Source organism: Cynocephalus volans, chromosome 3 (genome assembly GCF_027409185.1).
Source record: "Cynocephalus volans isolate mCynVol1 chromosome 3, mCynVol1.pri, whole genome shotgun sequence".
NCBI classification, from domain to species: domain Eukaryota; kingdom Metazoa; phylum Chordata; class Mammalia; order Dermoptera; family Cynocephalidae; genus Cynocephalus; species Cynocephalus volans.
The window spans coordinates 22,880,447-22,898,783 of record NC_084462.1 but is presented as its reverse complement, the minus strand read 5'-3'; the positions used below and the strand labels follow the sequence as shown (position 1 = coordinate 22,898,783).

Genomic DNA, 18,337 nt, shown 5'->3' with positions numbered 1-18,337 from the left:
ATACTTTCCCTCTATACCTAACTTATAGAGGGTCTTTGTCATGTATGAGTGCTGAATTTTATCAAATGCTTTTCAGCATCTATAGAGATGATCATATGGTCCTTGTGTTTGACTTTATTAATATGGTGTATCACATTTATTGATTTGCATATGTTGAACCAACCTTGCATCCCTGGGATGAATCCCACTTGATCGTGGTGAATAGTTTTACGTATGTGTTCCTGTATTCTGTTTGCTAGTATTTTAGTGAGGATTTTTGCATCTATATTCATCAAGGATATCGGCCTGTAGTTTTCTTTTTTGGTTATATCTTTACCTGGTTTTGGTATCAGGATGATGTTTGCTTCATAGAATGAGTTTGGGAGATTTGCATCCATTTCAATCTTTTGGAATAGTTTGTAAAGAATCGGTGTCAATTCCTCTTTGAATGTTTGGTAAAATTGTGCTGTGAATCCATCTGGTCCTGGGCTTTTCTTTGTTGGGAGCCTTCTGATAACAGCTTCAATCTCCTTTATTGTTATTGGTCTGTTCAAATTTTCTACATCTTCATGGTTCAGTTTTGGGAGCTTGTGTGTGTCCAGAAATTTATCCATTTCCTCCAGATTTTCAAATTTGTTGGCGTATAGTTGTTTATAGTAGTCTCGAATGATTCCTTGTATTTCAGATGAATCAGTTGTAATATCGCCTTTTTCATTTCTCATTTTTGTTATTTGAATCTTCTTTCTTCTTTTTTTTGTTAGCCATGCTAATGGTTTGTCAATTTTATTTATCTTTTCAAAAAACCAACTTTTTGATTCATTGATCTTTTGTATTGTTTTTTGGGTTTCAATTTCATTAAGTTCTGCTCTGATCTTAATGATTTCTTTCTGTCTGCTAACTTTAGGTTTGGATTGTTCTTGTTTTTCTAGATCTTTAAGGTGAAGTGTTAGGTTGTTCACGTGCCATCTTTCCATTCTTCTGAGGTCAGCATTTAATGCAATAAATTTCCCCCTCAATCCTGCTTTTGCAGTATCCCACAGGTTTTGGTATGATGTATCATTATTTTCATTAGTTTCAATAAATTTTTTGATTTCCTGCTTGATTTCTTCTTGGACCCATATGTCATTAAGTAGAATGCTGTTTAATTTCCATGTGTTTGTATAGTTTCCAGAGTTTCATTTGTTATTAATTTCTAGTTTTAACCCATTGTGGTCTGAGAAAATACATGGGATAATTCCAATTTTTTTTGAATTTATTGGGACTTGATTTGTGACCTAAAATGTGATCTATCCTGGAAAACGATCCATGTGCTGATGAGAAGAATGAATATTCTGAGGTTGTTGGATGGAATGTTCTGTAGATATCTGCCAATTCCAATTGGTCTAGAGTATTGTTTAGATCTTGTGTTTCTCTACTAATTCTTTGCCTAGATGATCTGTCCAATATTGACAGTGGGGTGTTCAGGTCCCCTGCTATTATGGTATTGTGTCTATTTCCTTCTTTAGGTCTAATAGAGTTTGTTTTATAAATCTGGCTGCTCCAACATTGGGTGCTTACATATTTATGATTGTTATGTCTTCTTGATGGATCAGTCCTTTTATCATTAAGTAGTGTCCCTCATTGTCTCTTTTTATGGTTTTTAGTTTAAAGTCTATTTTGTCAAATATAAGAATAGCTACTCCAGCTCGTTTTTCTTTTCTGTTTGCATGGTAAATCTTTTTCCATCCTTTCACTCTTAGTCTGTGTGAATCTTTATGGGTGAGGTGGGTCTCTTGTAGGCAGCATATAGTGGGTCCTGCTTTTTGATCCAGTCAGCCAGTCTGTGTCTTTTCATTGGGGAATTTAAGCCTTTAACATTAAGAGTTGTTATTGAAAGGTGTTGATTTATTCCTAGCATTTTATTGGTTGTTTGGTTGTCTTAGGTGTTTTTTGTTCCTTGCTTTCTGATTTACTGTTTGGTTTCTGTGTTTGTTGGTTCCTTAGGTTGTAGATAGTGTTTTTGTTTGTTTGTTTTCTCTTCATGAATGCCATTTTTATTATACTAGTGGGTTTTGATTTTTCTTGGGTTTTTATGGCAGTGGTAGTTATTTTTCAGGAACCAAACCCAGTACTCCCTTGAGGATTTCTTGTAAGGGTGGTCGTGTGGTAGTGAACTCCCGCAGTTTTTGTTTGTCTGAGAAATATACTATTTGCCCTTCATTTTGGAATTATAGCCTTGCAGGGTAGAGTATTCTTGGCTGGCAATCTTTGTCTTTTAGTATTTTGAATATATCATCCCATTCCTTTCTAGCTTTTAGGGTTTGTGATGAAAAGTCTGATGTTAGCCTGATTGGGGCTTCCTTATAGGTGATTTGACGCTTCTCTCTTGCAGCTTTTAAGATTCTCTCTTTGTCTCTGAGTTTTGTCAATTTGACTATAACATGTCTTGGAGAGGGCCTTTTTGGGTTGAATACGTTTGGAGATCGTTGAGCTTCCTGGATCTAAAGATCTGTGATTTTTCCTATACCTGGGAAGTTTTCTGCCACTATTTTGTTGAATATATTTTCAATGCAATCGCCGTTTTCCTCCCCTTCTGGGATACCCATGACTTGGATATTTGAGCGCTTAAGGTTGTCTGATATCTCTCTCAGATTTTCTTCAATGTCTTTGATTCTTTTTTCTTTTTTTTTTGTCTGCTTGTGTTATTTCAAACAGCCCATCTTCAAGTTCAGTGGTTCTCTCTTCAACTTCGACAAGCCTGCTGGTTAAACTCTCCGTTGTGTTTTTTATTTCGCTGAATAACTTCTTCAGTTCAGCAAGCTCTGCTACATTTTTTTCCAGGACATTGATTTCCTTGTACATTTCCTCTTTCGGGTCCTGTATACTTTTCCTCGTTTCATCATGATGTCTAGCTGAGTTTTCTTGTATCTCACTCAGTTTCCTTAGAATTATCACTTGAAATTCCTTGTCGGTCATTTCAAGGGCTTCTTGTTCTATAGGATCTAGAGTTTGAGATTTATTAACTTTTGGTGGTGTACTTTCTTGATTTTTTGTATTTCTAGTATCTTTTTTTTGATGTTTATTCATTGTGGCAGGGGGTTTCACAGTCGACCGGTTTGTGACTATTGACTAACTAAGATGTTGCTGTGGTTGCCAATTTGGTATGGCTACCTCCATGACTGCTCAGTTGGCCTCTAGTGCCTTGTGTGTGTGGTTGCCTCGGGTCTTGAGTCTCTCCGGGGAGCCACCTCTCTGGTCAGCTTGGACTCTGCTGGGCTGCTGGATCACGGGGCGGTACCGCAGGGTGTGTGGTCTCTGCTGAGCTTCCACTTCCTGTACAGGACTTCTCCCTGTTCCGTGCACTCTGGCCTGGGCTATTGGATCACGCAGTGGCAACCCCATAGGGTGTGTGGTTTCTGTCGAGTCTCCGCCTCCCTAGCCAGATGTCTCCCCGCTCTCTGCACACTGGGCTTCGTTGGGATGTGTCTTCTGCAGCCCTCGTCTATCAGCTGGGCCTTCAAGACCCTGCTCGGCACCACCTCACCCAGGAAGTCTACCAAGTTTCTGCTAGGCGCAGATGACCGGTCGCTCTGGGTGCCTTTGTAGCACTGTGTAGATCTTTCTCGGGACTTATCACCTTCTTCCTGGTATTGCGGTTATTTGTGTACTTGTCTTATCTCCCACACCAGAGTGTGAGCTCCTCGGGGGAAGAGCCTGCAGCACATGGTTCACCTTTGAATCCCCCTGGTGCGGACCGAGTCCGGTGCCCGCCTGCAGTCAGCTCTCTGGCAGGTTCAAGCGAACTCGGGAACTCTCTGACCACACTATTCCTAACCAGAAATCGGTTAGGCGTTTTTCCGAACTGTTGGCCGCAGAGATGGTATCTGCCTCCTGGTAACAGGAAGTTTACTGGGGGCCGGAGCCCAGGGTGCGGTGGAGTGACAGTCAGCCCAGCCCGCACTTCCTTGCCCTCCCGACGCTGGCTGGGGATGCCCCACACCACCAGCCCTGCCAGAGAACTGCGGAGGGAGTGGGAGGGGAGGCCGGCCCGCAGGCTCCGGGAAGCCCTGTGCCGGGGCAAGCAAGTGGGAAGGCTCAGTGAGGAGCCGAGCTGGGCGAGGAGGACAGGCTTGGCCAAGCCGGGCTGGAGCCGTCACTACCTGAGAAAATGGAGGCAGCCCTGGGGCCGGTGAGTTGCCTGGTGGGGCAGGCGGAAGCCAAGCGGGCATCCGCCCCCTGAGCAGGGCCAGACCGGGGGTCACTCACAGGGCTGTGCCGGGTTGAGCGGCTCCCTCTCTGCCTCTGCGTCATCACCGTCCTCGTTCTTGGCCGCTGCTGCCTCGGGCTGCTCACTCAGTCCTGCGGCGCTGCTCGGGTGCTCTCAGGAATCTTTTTTTATGCCGGCCTGAAACCTCGAATCCTGAATAGGGCAGCTGCCTGCCTTCAGTGCGGCCCTGGCCTCTGGGATCCTGGCAGCGTCAACCGCAGCCCTGGCGCCGTGTTCCCTGTTTAGAGACTCGCTTTTGCAGCTAAGAAACAGTTCTTTTCCTGCCCCATACTTCAAAGCTTTTGCCTGTAAATGAGGCAGCCTCTCCTGCCAAGGGCAAAGTGGTGGTCAGCCCCCACGACCAGCCACCAGCAGCGGTCCTCCCTTAAGAGACAGCAAGAGGAAGGCCCACAAGTTTCCCGGCTGCCGAAGGCCCAGTGGCCGCCTTTTCCACCTCAGCTACTCCGCGCCAGCTGCCACAGCCACCGCCATCTACAAGCCTTTTTATTTAAAAGGAGTGAAAGGCTACCAGTAATGTGCTGGTAAATCAGCTCTAAAAACAAATCTCTTTAAAAACAAAACAAAACAAAAACCTCTGATTTGTGGGTTTGCCAATTTCCATGGTGTAAATATTCACACTGTGGCCGATTTTAAGCTATCAGTATGATGTCAACTGGCTCACAAAATTCCTGAAATTCCCCAAAATTTAACAATCAACTCTCATGAGCCTGTACAGGCTGGCTTTGGCACACTACTCATTCTATTCATTAGGTTCACACCATTATTTATGAGTTGGCACCATAGAAATGAAAATGGAAATTTCTGGAGTCCAAAAGTCAGCGATCCAGTGGTCGACTGAGATTGGCCTGCCCCAGGCCCAAGGTGAGGAAGAGCAGAACCAGGATGAAAAGCAGCTTATAAAAGGAGAACAGCCACCCCAAAGAAGAAACCAAACCTGAGGCCACACACACCTGGAAGATCTCAAAGCCGGCGATGTCCAGCACCCCAATGAAGAACTGCCTCTCTAGCTTGGTGTCCAAGGTCTTGTTGATCCTGACCACCAGCCACTTGAACATCTCATCATAGACAGCCTTGCCCAGAGCCCCAATGGAGTTGTTGCACTGTTCCATGTTCTGGCCCTTTTGCACAAACTCATTGCCTACTTTGACCCAAGGCACTTTGACCCAAGGCCTGGTGATACCCTTCTGGAGTTAGCCAGAATTGAGACCCATGAGATGGGCAACTCTGTCAGCCACTGAGTCCGGATGGAAAAACAGGGGAGTGAAGGGAAGATGGTGCCATGTCCAGCAGAAACCCAGCACCATCTATTGTGGCTTGGGGATGGGGGGAAGGGGTGGTGGAGGAGACCCCATTTTGCCAATGAGAAAACAAAGATCTGAGGTGGTTTCCACACTTGCTCAAGGCCAAGTGGCAAAGCAGGGTATAGAAGCCAAAATCACATCTCTAACTCTCTATTGTGCCTCTCCAAGAAGATCGATGTCTGAACATCCAAGGAACGTGCTTTGTTTACAGCCACCACAGAGCCTGAGAATACCTGGCCTGTCTCTGAAATGAACACAAAGCCCCAGAGAGTAGGGAACTTCCACCGTTGGCTCCCTTGTCCCTGAACAGCCCCAACCCAACACATACCCTCAGTGGCGTCCACTTCAGCTTGCTCCTCCGTGGGTTTCTACTTAAACTTCATGTTCCCAAAGTGCATGATGCCCACAGTCAACTTATAAATGCCAATCTTCTCCTTGGCGGTGAAGTCCAGCACATCAAAGCCTTCCTGCAAAACAACAGGGAGGAGAAAGCCAAGCGACTCCTGGCTTCTCATCCCATGTGGTGGAAGCCAAGGACTGCCACTGTGGCAGGGTGTGGGCTCTGGAATCAGACACACCCCGATCAGGGAGAGGTCTGTTTTCCTCCAAGGAGCCCAGACCAGGTGCTCTGCAATATAGTCATTTTATTTATTTAACCTCCCTGACTTCTGTTTAGCCATCTGCTAAATGAGATAGTATGTGGTTGTAAGGATAGATCAGAACGATGTGTAAAATGTTTAGTCCAGTGCTTGACACATAGTAAGTGGCCAAATAAGGGGAGGTATTATTATTATTATTACCATTGTTATTGTTAAGGCATCATACTAGGTCCTGGGAGAGGAGAAGGCAAAAATGAACCAGGAACTGATTCTGCTGTCAAAGAGGAGAGAGGGCCTAGTGCACAAATAAGTCTAACAGAAGTCACAAGTGCTCATAAGGGAAGGAGACAGAATACAGTGGGGACTGGGAGGAAGAGAGAGCCACTTCTAGCAGGGCTGGGGAAGAGGAAAAGTTGCATGGGGTAGATGGCCCCTTAAGTCCCTATGCATTCTAGTCCAACTCTGAAAAGAGCAACTCTGCTTGCTACAACGACCTTAGCATAAATGCAAACTGCAGCCCTGGAAATCTCCAGGGAAGAATCTGGGCTGCTGTTGACAGCTCTGAGTGGGCCCTCATCTCCACCCCCATCCTGGCGGTCGTGCATGCAGGGCCCCAGAGTTCCCATCCTTCGCCAGCCACACCACCCACTCACGTCTGTGATCTGCCTCTCCTCCCCATTGTCCATGTTATCCACCACGGTGACTCCTTGGCTCACCCAGTGGTATTCCTTAGGGTTGGGGATCAGCAGCAAACTCTCTGCCAAGAGCAGCAAAGCAGGTTAGCAGCTTGGTGATATGTGGTTTTCTTCTCTTTCATATCTAACCAAAATCTCTAAATGCCTCTTACATGCCAGGCATGATGGTATGTATCGTGGGGGTTATAGTAGTGAATAAGACATGGCTCCTGCCCTCTGGGATCACCCAGAGTCACAGAGGGAGTGGAACACAGTCACACAAAGAGCTTTAGAGTGGCAAGAGGGTCACAAGAACTCATCTGTGTCCTCTGTCACTTGGCTCAGTACCTGGCACCTAGTAGGTGCCCAGAAAATTTTGGGGGAATAAATTCTTATTTTTCTTCTTCCTCTCCTATAAACAGTGGGTTACACTCGAATGCAGAAGGTAACATGATGCCTGCAGCAGGCAATTCAATCACTTGCATGTAATACACAGGGAGTGTTGTTGCTTTTACAAAGAAATATGACCGCTTCTGTTTTTCTTCAGATGTGTGCCCCTCTTGGTCTGTTTTTTTTACTTTTTGAAGAGACACAGATACAAAAAATGTTTTCCTTTCTTTTTATCTCTTCCATAGTTTTTCTATGTAGAGAAAAACCACAGAAGGAAGATAAATGGTGGCTGCCACTCTGCTCCAGTGTAAGGAGGCAATAGGGCTTGGTGGGGAGTGTGGTGCACAGGAGAGCTTGAGCTCCAGCCAGAGGGGCCACCACCACTCAGCCGCCCTGATTAGTACCATGTGGGAGGGCAGGCTCAGAGGTACTGGATATTCTGCTACTCGATGAGAAACCAGGAAATTGGATTTTTATGTGAAGTCTCCCAATTTCAAAATGCCCTCCATTAGTTAAAAAGTATACTGTGTTCAACACAAATAAAGCCCACCTGTGTGTGGGGGATGGTGCCCAATGCCCTCATCTCTGGCTGGGTTAGGAGGTGTGTGTGTGGAAGACTGAGTCTTTATCACTCCTCCCACCTTAGTCCTGCACAGTTCTGTCATGGACATTTGAGCATGTTGGTGCTTGCACAAGAGCCTCTAGTGTGGGCTGTGTTCACCGGGATGGGAGCCTGTTGTTAATTCACATACAAGCACTGGCAGGGCTAACTGTGGTCCTGGGAAGACCCCTGTGCTGCTGTGTTAGCGACAGGCTCAGAGGCAGCAGGTCAAAGACATGGAGGGTCTAAAGCCTCATATCCCAGGCCCACGTCTCAGCCATCCCAAAGCTCCATCTGTGAAATGGGCCAACGATGGTGGTAAGCCTCCTTTGACTGTTATGAGGATATGTGCAAGTAGAACTTTGAGGAAGTTCCCTGTAACTCATTTACAAAACTCTAAACCAAGGGATTATCAGGGTGACTCAAGACCCTTCACGCATGGAAATACCTTTAATGAAAAGGGAGGATAAGTGAGTTCAGGGGCATGGAGAAGGATGTAAAGATCTTTACCAACAAGTTCAGGCTTCTTGTTAGAGAGAATCTGTAGAAAATGTGGTAGATTCTCTCGGCTGTTTGCTGTGAGATGACAGGAGATTTCTCTAAGAGATCTGAAAGAGCAGCAGAGATGCTGATAAGTACACACCCATTCCACCTGGAGTTCAGGGTTCTGTGCAAAACAGTACTCCCTTTTCTATAAAGCCCAGCGCAATCACCATGGTAGGCCCCATTCTTCCCTGTCCACCAGACACATAGCCTCAGGGGGGCCCGACTGCCAACCAATGAGGGGAGCCTGGGAGCAGGGCTGGCATCCTGGGCACATGACAAGCCACACTCAGAAGGGCATCACACCTGGTATAAGGCTAGTCTGTTGCTGTTTCAAAATTCTCAATATTTTTTAAACAAGGCCCCTCATTTTCATTTTGCACCGGGCCTCACAAGTTATGTAGCTGGTTCTGCCTGGATGAACCCTCCGAAAGAGGCCTGACTTAATAGCTCTTGATGTCAGCTCCAGCCAGTCAGCCTGTAGTTCCAAAGTGGATTTGGATGAACTTGCCCCAAGCAAGGAGGAGAGTGGAAGGGTCTTGAGGGAGGATGCCCATAGCTTCAGAGCAACATGTGGCCTGGGTTTGGCTAAGGGTCATTCATCAGCAGCCCACATGAATTCTAAGGGGGTTGTTGGGTATGTAACCAGGCCAGATGTGGCTGTACACAGAGCTGTGGTTTTCCCACGAAGATGGGCAGAGAAGGAGGACGAGTCTCACAGGTAAAGCTAGGGTCTGTGGTTTGGAGCATTTGTGGGGGAGAGGTGTGTTCAGAAGCAGGGGATGGGCTCTTTGGAATTCTGCTTAGAGGCCAGGCATTGTGGGAATTTGGCCAGCCAGCCAGGTGGTGGGAAGTACCCCACCAATTCTTCTTATCAAGAGACAGCTCACCTGCCCCCACCTCCACCTGCCCCCCAGCCCTGTTTTTCTAGGCTGCCTGCCAGCTCACGGGGCTCAGCCGATGAGAGGCCCCAGAGGAGACTGGAGATTCAAGGCAGGGGAAGACCATGGCATTTCTCTGTGACTTGAGCCCTAGGGACAGCACCTCTCCTGTGTTCCTCCAGCCTGGAAGGATGCAGCTTCCTGCTACTGTGAATCTCTGATTCTCCCACATGATTTCTCAGTCTCTCCATCACCCTGTAACCAAGTCTCTGCATCAAAGCCCCTTGATTTAAATACCAAAGTGGGTTCTATTTGCCGATTAGACCCTGATGGATACTCCTTTAAAATCTCTGGGAAGGAGATGCCTTGACCTGTCTCATCCCTGTCACCTTAATTTAAATCAGCCTCGAATTCCTTATTTGGGATGGGGTCATGACATCTGTCCTACCACCCTGGGGGCCGCTATTGCCGCTGCTCACACTTACTAAGAGGGAGGAGTTGTTGTTCCTGATGGTCTTGGCATTCCCGAAGGCCTCCAGCACAGGGTAGGTGTGGATGATTTGATCCTCCAGGGACCCCTGACCCAGAAGAAATGCAAGAGAAGTGGGGGACCCAGGGCTGAGGGACTGGGCTTGCAAATGACAGTGTCTTATGTGTCAGAAACCACCAGGAGGGGAATGGCCTTAGAGAGGCTGGGAAATCAAGGCCAGAGGGGCCACCTGTAGTGACCTGGCCGAAGGGCCACTGCCGGACAACATCAGTCCCTCTGAGGCTCCATGACATCAGTAGGGGTGCCTGGGGACACCAGCAGCAACTCAGTCTTGATTCTTAGCTGTTGTTTCCTCACTTTGCTGTTGGTGGAGAGACCCCTGAGCTAGCCTAAAACTCCTCCCTGTGCATCCTTGGTCTTCCTCCAAAGCTCTTTCTACGTCACATTTTACAGCTGCTGTTGGCCCAGGTATGGGTCCTAGAGCACTGGGGCACCCAAGGCCTGTGGAAGGAGCTCACTTTCCTGTTTCACCTCTGCCAAGCACAGGAGGCTCTGCCACCTGTCCTTCTGTGGGCAGATATGTGACCTCGGGCAGCAGAACCAGCCCTGTGGGAGGAGACCCTGGTCTATGACCACCTTTTCCCTATGTGACCCTACCCAAGTTGCTTCTCTCTAAGCCTCAGTCTTATCATCTGTAAAATGGCCCTAACCCAGAGTGGCTATGAGGATCAAATGTGCTCTGTGGTGTGTGCCACAGAAGCCTGATGATGGGAAACAGACCCTGAGTCCATCCATCAGCCCTACATTCTTATCAGGGGACTGTTTGCCAGTTCCTCTGATATTGGCAAAGTACTGGATGACCTTTTTTGTGTTCTCAGTTTTGCCAGCCCCAGATTCTCCACTGCAGGTGGAAAATGGGAGTGGACAAGGGAAACAGGAAGAAGAGAGGGCGATTAGCCATAGAGAAGGGAAGGAATAGAAAGGTATTCATTTCTGTTCACATTTCACCCCCAGCCTGGACAGACTGGCAGATGGGAGACCTTGGGGTCATGGTGGACCCCCCATCGGTTTAGCAGGTGCAGCCTTACTCACCCTGCTAAGCCCACTTGCTGCCTCCAGAGATCTGTACAAAGTCCCCCAATTAATTCTAAGAAGGTTTAATTATATGTGTAAGACACAGACCTAATTACATGTATACAGACTGAGAGGCAGAAGAGATACTTATGTGATTAGCATAGACTGATTTTCACACTCTGTAGGAAAGAAAAGAGCAATGGGAAGATGTAATTAGGAAACGTTTAGAAATTAGGCATTTGACAATCCCCTAGCCAAACAATCAGCCCTTCCCTGAATCCCACCTACTTAGAGAGTGACCTCGGGCACACTCGGAGTCCCAAAACCCTGGATCCTGTGGGATCCATGGCCATGTGCCCACCACTGCAGGGAACATCCTTGTAGAAAAGGCCAAGAATTGAGCAGCCATTCCAATTCTACTGGCCCCTTCTCTTTGGCCATAAAGCTACCTGGTCAAAAGCAACATAAAGAGAAATGATAATAAAAAGCATGTAACAGAGCCAGTATACAGTGCAGCGAAGATCATACAGGTAATGGTCAGGAGTGTTGACCTGAGTTCTGGGCAGGTTACTTAATTAGGCATCCCCTGGGTTTGCAAAGCTTAAATGAGGTAGGACATGAGGCAGGGCTGGTGCTTGGCAGGTGCCCAGCACACTTTCTGAGCACTGGCACCTGCTGCTAACATCACATGCAGTGGCTGCTGCTGCTCAGCATTTAGTAGAGAACTTCAACAGGTGATGCAAGGTCAGGGTTGGGATCAGGTAGCACATGGATGCATTCAGAGCCACAATGGCAGAGGAAGGCTTGTCTCTGTCACCCCACCCTGGCAGACCCCACCCCCATGCACCCATGAGCATGTCATGGAAGGCATTGTCAGAGATGGAGAAGAGGTGGGGTGGCATCTTGGTGCGCTTCTTGCCCTTGTACATGTTGGCCACGTGGGCCCCATAGATGGGCAGCCACCTGTAAGAGTTGACCGTCACACAGAACAGGCCCGAGTAGGTCTGGTGGGAGGGAATGAAGACAGTTAGCTGGCCCTGCCTCCTGGTACCCTCTTTCCTCAGCTGAGTTCCTGACGGGCCCCAGCCTATCACAGAGCAGGCTGAGAACAAAACAAGCCTTCTGGGGCAAAATCTATGTCCATTTGAGTCTCTATTTATTAAACCAAATGAGCATTCTCTTTAATGTATATTTGTTTTATTTTCTTTTGGTTTAATTATTTGAACAGGTAACATCGTCACTGTATGGACATATACACAGCAAGAAGTCCCCCCACCTGCTCAGTGCCCAAAGAGATTTTAGTGTCTTATACCTCTTCCATGGTTTTTGATGCATGTGCAGAAAAACCCAGAGACACATTCTTAGCTCTCTCTCCCATTTTTTAAAATAAAAAATAGTATTCTATAATATTGTTTTATATCTTGCTTTTTCCACTTAATATATCTAAGAGTTCACAGAGAGATTTGTGAGGTGTTTTCATAGCTTCGGAGTCTCACTGCATGGATTTGACCTACTCTTAAAAAAAGACCCCACCTTCTCTTTTCACACCGACATTGCAATTTTGTAAGCAACAATCCCATTTTTTAAAAGAAAAAGGACAGAAAAGCCAATGAGATAGTAAAAGAAATTGTCTGAGGGTAGGGAGAATAAGAGAGGACAGAAAGTGGCCAAATCAATGGGTCCCAGTCAATAGGTCCCAAACTTTCCCTTCTCCTTGCTGGATGGTCACCTTGACCTCTGATGCCACCATGATTGCCTCTTTTCAATTGACCTTTAAAATCTTCCACTTTGGTCCAAGTGGGAATAAACACCCCCAGCCTCTCCGTGGTATGACAGAGATCTGTTGTGTTTCAGAAGGAAATTTATGAAATACAAAGTGATCCGAAGAAAAAGAAGCAAAGACAAGATCATGAAATCCCGGTTGAAGAGTTGAGAGGATGACACACAGTGTTTCAGGCTGGGACTCCAGCCTCTGAGTCACTCTTTCCCTCCAACCCTGTCTTGGCCGGGGGGGTGGGGGCCGGCAGCAGCCCGGAAGCCTGTTGCGTTCCTGTTTTGGTCAGAAGGGAAAGGAGAGGTGTCTTCCTGCCCCTTGAAGGAAGTAGTTGGGACTGTGGGAGCAGCCCCTGCCTGCCAGAATTGTTCAACTAGTGATTCAATTGAGGTACTTCGATTTAAGACATGACTCCCTCCTCTGGTCCCTCAGGCCACACTCCACAGAGCCTGAAGTCCCTTAGCCCAAAGACGTGGTGTGGCCATCCACAAGGTGGAAGGCCTTGGCAGCAGAGTGGCCCCGAGGAAGCACCAGTCCTGAGCTTGGCCATGGGGCCCAGCAACATTGTCATCTCAGGCTCCAGGCTCAGCCAGGGGTGAACGTGGCTCTTCAGACCTGAGGTCCAAGGATGTCCCCGCTAGCCTCCAGGTCCAGCAGCAAATAAATGCAAAAGCTTTCCAGAGATCTTTCAGCACTGCTGCTGGGGGCCTGAGCCCAGAGCCAAAGTATTACTAAAGTAGGATGAGGGGAGGAGGACATAGCAGCCATCTTGGCTGTAACCGTAAACCCAGTGAGAGACGTCCCCAGCAGCCCCTGACCGTGAAATCAGGCCCCACCTCACCTACTCCTACCAGATAACCATCTTTCCTTTTTAGTAAAGGCATCTACAGAAGAAAACACCAAAACTTCCTTACACAATCCATTTTGGAATTTAGCCACTAGCACCCTCAGGAAATTCATCCTTCTGTCTTAGGATTTCCAAGACACTCAGGGGACTGGTTGTAACCTGCCCTGTTCATCTCAGACAAACAGAAACTGAACTGCCTCAAGGATGGAGCCTGTCATCCTTCCTAGTTCCTTCAGGCTGCCTTTAAATCACATTTCCTCAATGTTCGTTGAATGAATGGATGGACAGATGAATAAATGGATGGATGGATAGGTGGATGAATGGATGGATGAATGGATGGACAGAGAGGGACTTCTAATAAAGCCACATGAAGTCACTAGGGGGAAAATGATGTTTCAATTGGAGAGTTTGAGGGAGGGGAAATGGGGTGTGCAGAGGAAGATTTCTGGGTGACAGCCTCAGCTGCCCACGAAGATGGTACTATCACTGAGATGCCAAAAGCTTGGAGTGGAAGTTCTAACATGTCAAAACATGGTCCCTGTGCCCTCATATGATTCATAATGTGTATAGGGAGCTGGGGAGAGTAGAGTAGCTGCTCCACCATCAAAAGAGGGGCAGATCTGCAGCCACTACCTTCCCACCCCCTGGCACTCACATAGATCCTCGTGTAGGTGTAGTGTTGGTGCAGATTGTCCAGGATGCCGGTCTCATTCAAGAAGGTTGTGTCTGCCATGTCGCTGGCCTGGTAAAATTTGGGTGGATTCATTTGCTGGATATCACCCTTCTTCACAGTGTCCACCTGGGGGGTCAAGACAGTAGCACATACATAAGGAAATAGTGTTGTCACACCCACACCAGCATCTGGCACAGGGTGCCACATCCCCTCCTGGAAAGAGCTGGAGTGGGGCATCCAGTGGGCCCAACTCCTGGTGCAGCCACATCCCATGTGTGTCTTGGGATAGGGAGGGACTTCTGAGTCCATATCAGCCTTAACTTCCTCCCCTCTGAAGCAGGGATGACAACAACCTCTTTGGCTAGTTGCTGGGAGAATTATATGGACCTAAATAGAATCCTGTAAAAACACCTTGTAAACTGTGATGTTCTCTCCCTACATTACAGACAGCACTGGCCCGTGCTTCTCTTCTAGCCAAGTCCATTCTGGTAGCTGGTCAGAGTTTGCTCTTTGATCCCAGGGACACTTTGCACAGATGTGACTCTTGGCTCTCTGCCTTGTGAGTTAGTGGTGGTTTCAAAATAGCAATGAACTTTTCATTTTTTAAAAAAGACCTTCCTCTGTTCCCACCAAACCAGCTTGAAGGATAAAATTGAAAGCAAGCAAGGAAAGAAGACCAAAAAAGAAAATGGCAGTGAGAATTCAACAGTAGATGTGTTAGGTCCTGCACAAGGCAGGCAGATGCCTTCCTCACCCTGCACCCCAATATCTTCATCTATACATGAGAACTCGTGCCAGCTCTTAACTTTCGGCATCTGGGACCAGAGCTTAAGACACATGATCCAGAAAACAAATATCTTTCAGCTGCCTGCAACCTTAGATGTGAGGCCCTTGGAATACACACAGGGATTTCTGGAACTTTTAATAATTTATGACTACAATAGGCAGATAATTTGAAATCTTGACAGTTCTGGAAAATCTACCCGGTAGTGATCACCACACCCCTAGTAAATCAAGCTGGGTTTTATTGAGTCCATTTCCAGTAGTTTCCAGATCTCTGGGCCTCGCCCACATGCAAACACTTCTCTTTCAGCTCCAGCAGGGAAGTGAAGGACTTTGCCTTTATCTTAGGAACCAGGAGAGTCAGCACCACAGGCTCAGTGTTTTCCATCCCAAACCTGGCTGGCTGGCTCTGTCCATGGTGGGTACTCAACAAAGTTAAGTGTTGTCCTTAAATTTGCATCCAAACTGGGGCTTCTGGGACTCCACTCCCATTGCCTATCGTTTCTCAAACACTGCAATGCTCTGCCCTCTGAAAAGCATGTTTCTCCTGAGAATTAAACCCGACTTTCATGTTCAAACCCACTTTAACCTGGCTGTAGTCTCATCTCTCTATTCACGCTCCCCTCAAAGGCTGGCATAGAGAAAAGCACAGCTGTTGCAAGTTCTGATCATCCAAGGTCTCCAGCTTCTTTTTCTCAAGAAATTAACAGAGGACTGACTTCACACTCCCCCTGGCAGTCCACCATGGCAAGATGGTGTGGTGATGTAGAGGGACACAGCTGTTCGAGCCCAATGCAGTGGGTTTGAATCCAAGTTCATCATTTGCTATCTTTGTGACTGTGGACAAGTTACCTGAAGTGTCTTGATTCTCATTCTTCCATCTCTGCATAATAGGGTCAATAAATCCTACTACATAAGATTATTGAAAGGATTAAACAAACTGTCAGGGACCTCACTGGGAGTCTGCCACAGGGTAGATGTTTAGGGGCTTAATAAACCAAATTCTCAGTCATACCTCATTGTCAGACAGTGTCTCACTGTGTGGACCAACAGAGAGAGTGGTGTGTTGGTAAACCAGCTGTTTGGGTGTCAGGCTGGGTCACAGACCCTTCAAACTGTGCGCGTTGTGAGCTAGGTAGTTGGAAAAAGATTCTGGGAGCTGTTGATGAGGTTGATATACTTTATTCAGATGCGAGCTCAGCCCCCCAGCCCAGTGGATCAGAACTGTTATCTTTTATACTAGAGTCAGATAGCCAAGGAACACATGTGCACACATGCACAGTTATACCACTCTTACATACCATATTTGCAACAGACATGCTGAGTCATGCTCAGCCACATATGAGGTGAGGGAGCCTGACCATTCTGTCTCCATTTTCCTCACACTGGGGGGGAAAAAAATCCTCGATTTGTAGCATTTGCCAATTCCGTGGTGTAAATACTTCCACTGTGGCTGATAACAGGCTACCAAATGATTAACAACTGGCTACAGAGTCCCTGAATATTTAGTGTTGGGTCCTCTCACGCTGGGTTGGGTCCAGCATGTCACCACCATGCAGCAAGGGGCTCAGAAGTCACCATCTATTGCTCAGGTTGCTGAAGAGCTCACGAGGTGGGCCAGGGTGTTCTGGGCCCCGTCTCTCATTCTGCATGTCATCCCGGGCTGTGGAACATGTACTGGCAGGTGGGATGCTCACTCTCAGTCTTAGAAAATAGATTCTATGTGAAAGCTGTTTGGGACTTTAAAGATAAATAACTCTCATGAGAATCCCTTTTACACATGTACTGTTTTAGAGTGTATGAAGTGCTTTCATGTGTCCTATCTCATTGCAGTCTCTGTTGTGATGGAGTCAAAGCTCAGAGAAGTTTCTGGCACAGGGCCACACAGCTTGAGTGTAGCTGAGTTTGGACTTGAACCCAGCACATGGGAGTCAGAAGCATTTGCTCTTTTTACCACCCTGCCTGTAGAGCAAAAGCATGTATAGCAGAGGCCAAGGGTGCCTGCAACTCCCAAAGCTTAGTTTCATCCTGGAGATCATTCCACACTCACCTTGTGAGTCTTCACAGTGACTTGGTTGCCCTGTTCAGACTGGATCTCCCCAGCGATGAAGCCTTCCTTCTCGTCTTTGACCCAGCAGGACCTCTTAATGTCATAGGGCTTGTTCATGGCCTCTATCCTCTCCCTCTTGGGAGGTGCCAGGAAGGGCATAGGGTCCACATCATCCCCACATTTCCCCTTCTACCCACCAGGCATTGTGGCTTGGCTGAGGAAGGAGCAGGATAGAACCAAGGGCAGGAACCAGGACTTCCGCAGGTGCTGTGGGGGGAAGCAGGGACAGGCTGCAGAGGCTGATGAAAAGGCTGGAGCAAATGCCCCAAGAGAGTTAGGGGCTTGCTTCTCTCATGTCAGTTGAGATGTTTTGGTGCCAATAGGTCTTCATAACCAAGAATAAGAAATAATCTAATAACTCTTCACCATTGTGCACCCCCTGCAACACAAAATGTGTCTGTATCTGTCGTGTATATGCTCCTCACACCAAGGCTGTGAGGTAGGGATTGGGAAGCCCATTTTATGGAGGAGACTAGGGCCACCAGGAGAGGTTAAGGGAAGGGTTTATTAACCAGGGTCCATGAAATGGGATGGCAAAACAATTACCACTAAGTTTTCAGTTTCCTTCAGGTATGAACAGAGGCCACAAACCACAGCAGTCCCCGCACTGTCTGTGCTTGCTCCCAACTTAAAGCCATTCTCCTTTCATTTAGAATAATCACAGACACCTCAAAATATCACTTATTGTCATCTGAACTTTGAAATTATGGCCTCATTAGACTCTCAGTTAGATTTTATTTAAATCTATTAATAAAGAAGGACATTTGTTATTACTATATCACAAATTAGTTTTTAAATATTTTGATAACAGTATTTCAATACTATTGGTTTCCTTTGTAGCCCTATGTATTTTATTTTATGCATTAAAAACACTAAACTGAGCAGGGGTCCATAGGCCTTACCAGATGTCAAGTGGGTCCCTGGAACAAAATGATTGCCTGGGTCACTGACAATCTCTTCTCAAATGAGGCCAGCCTGGGGTCAAGCCTGAGCCTCTTGGTTTCCAAATACCAGACAGTTTTACCAAATCACCAGGAAGGAGAGGAACTGGAGGCTCAAGAGAGCAAAGAGATAGATCAAGAGCCTCCCCAGTTTGTCTTGGGGGTGAAAAACCTGGAAGGTTTGGGGAGGGTGTGGTTCTGAGCCCCTTTGCCAGCAGTGCTGCATTCAAGGCCAAGGGTATAGCCTCCATCTTTAGATCACCCAGCTGGAGGCCGAAGGTCTCCCAGGTGTGCCCCTGGGCCTCTGCTACACTATACCTCCAGCCTCTCCTCCAGACGCCCCTGGTATATCCAAAAGAGGCCAAATCAGGACAGGCAAGCAGTGGAAACAAAGCTGGATACTTTCTCCT

The 18,337-nt window shown here is 47.2% G+C and overlaps 1 pseudogene; it reads right to left on the bottom strand.

The window, feature by feature from the left end:
• The window catches only part of LOC134372480 (myosin-16-like), a 59,867-nt pseudogene extending 42,737 nt beyond the window's left edge, over nt 1-17,130 (bottom strand).
• Between the last annotated feature and the right edge of the window lie 1,207 nt (nt 17,131-18,337).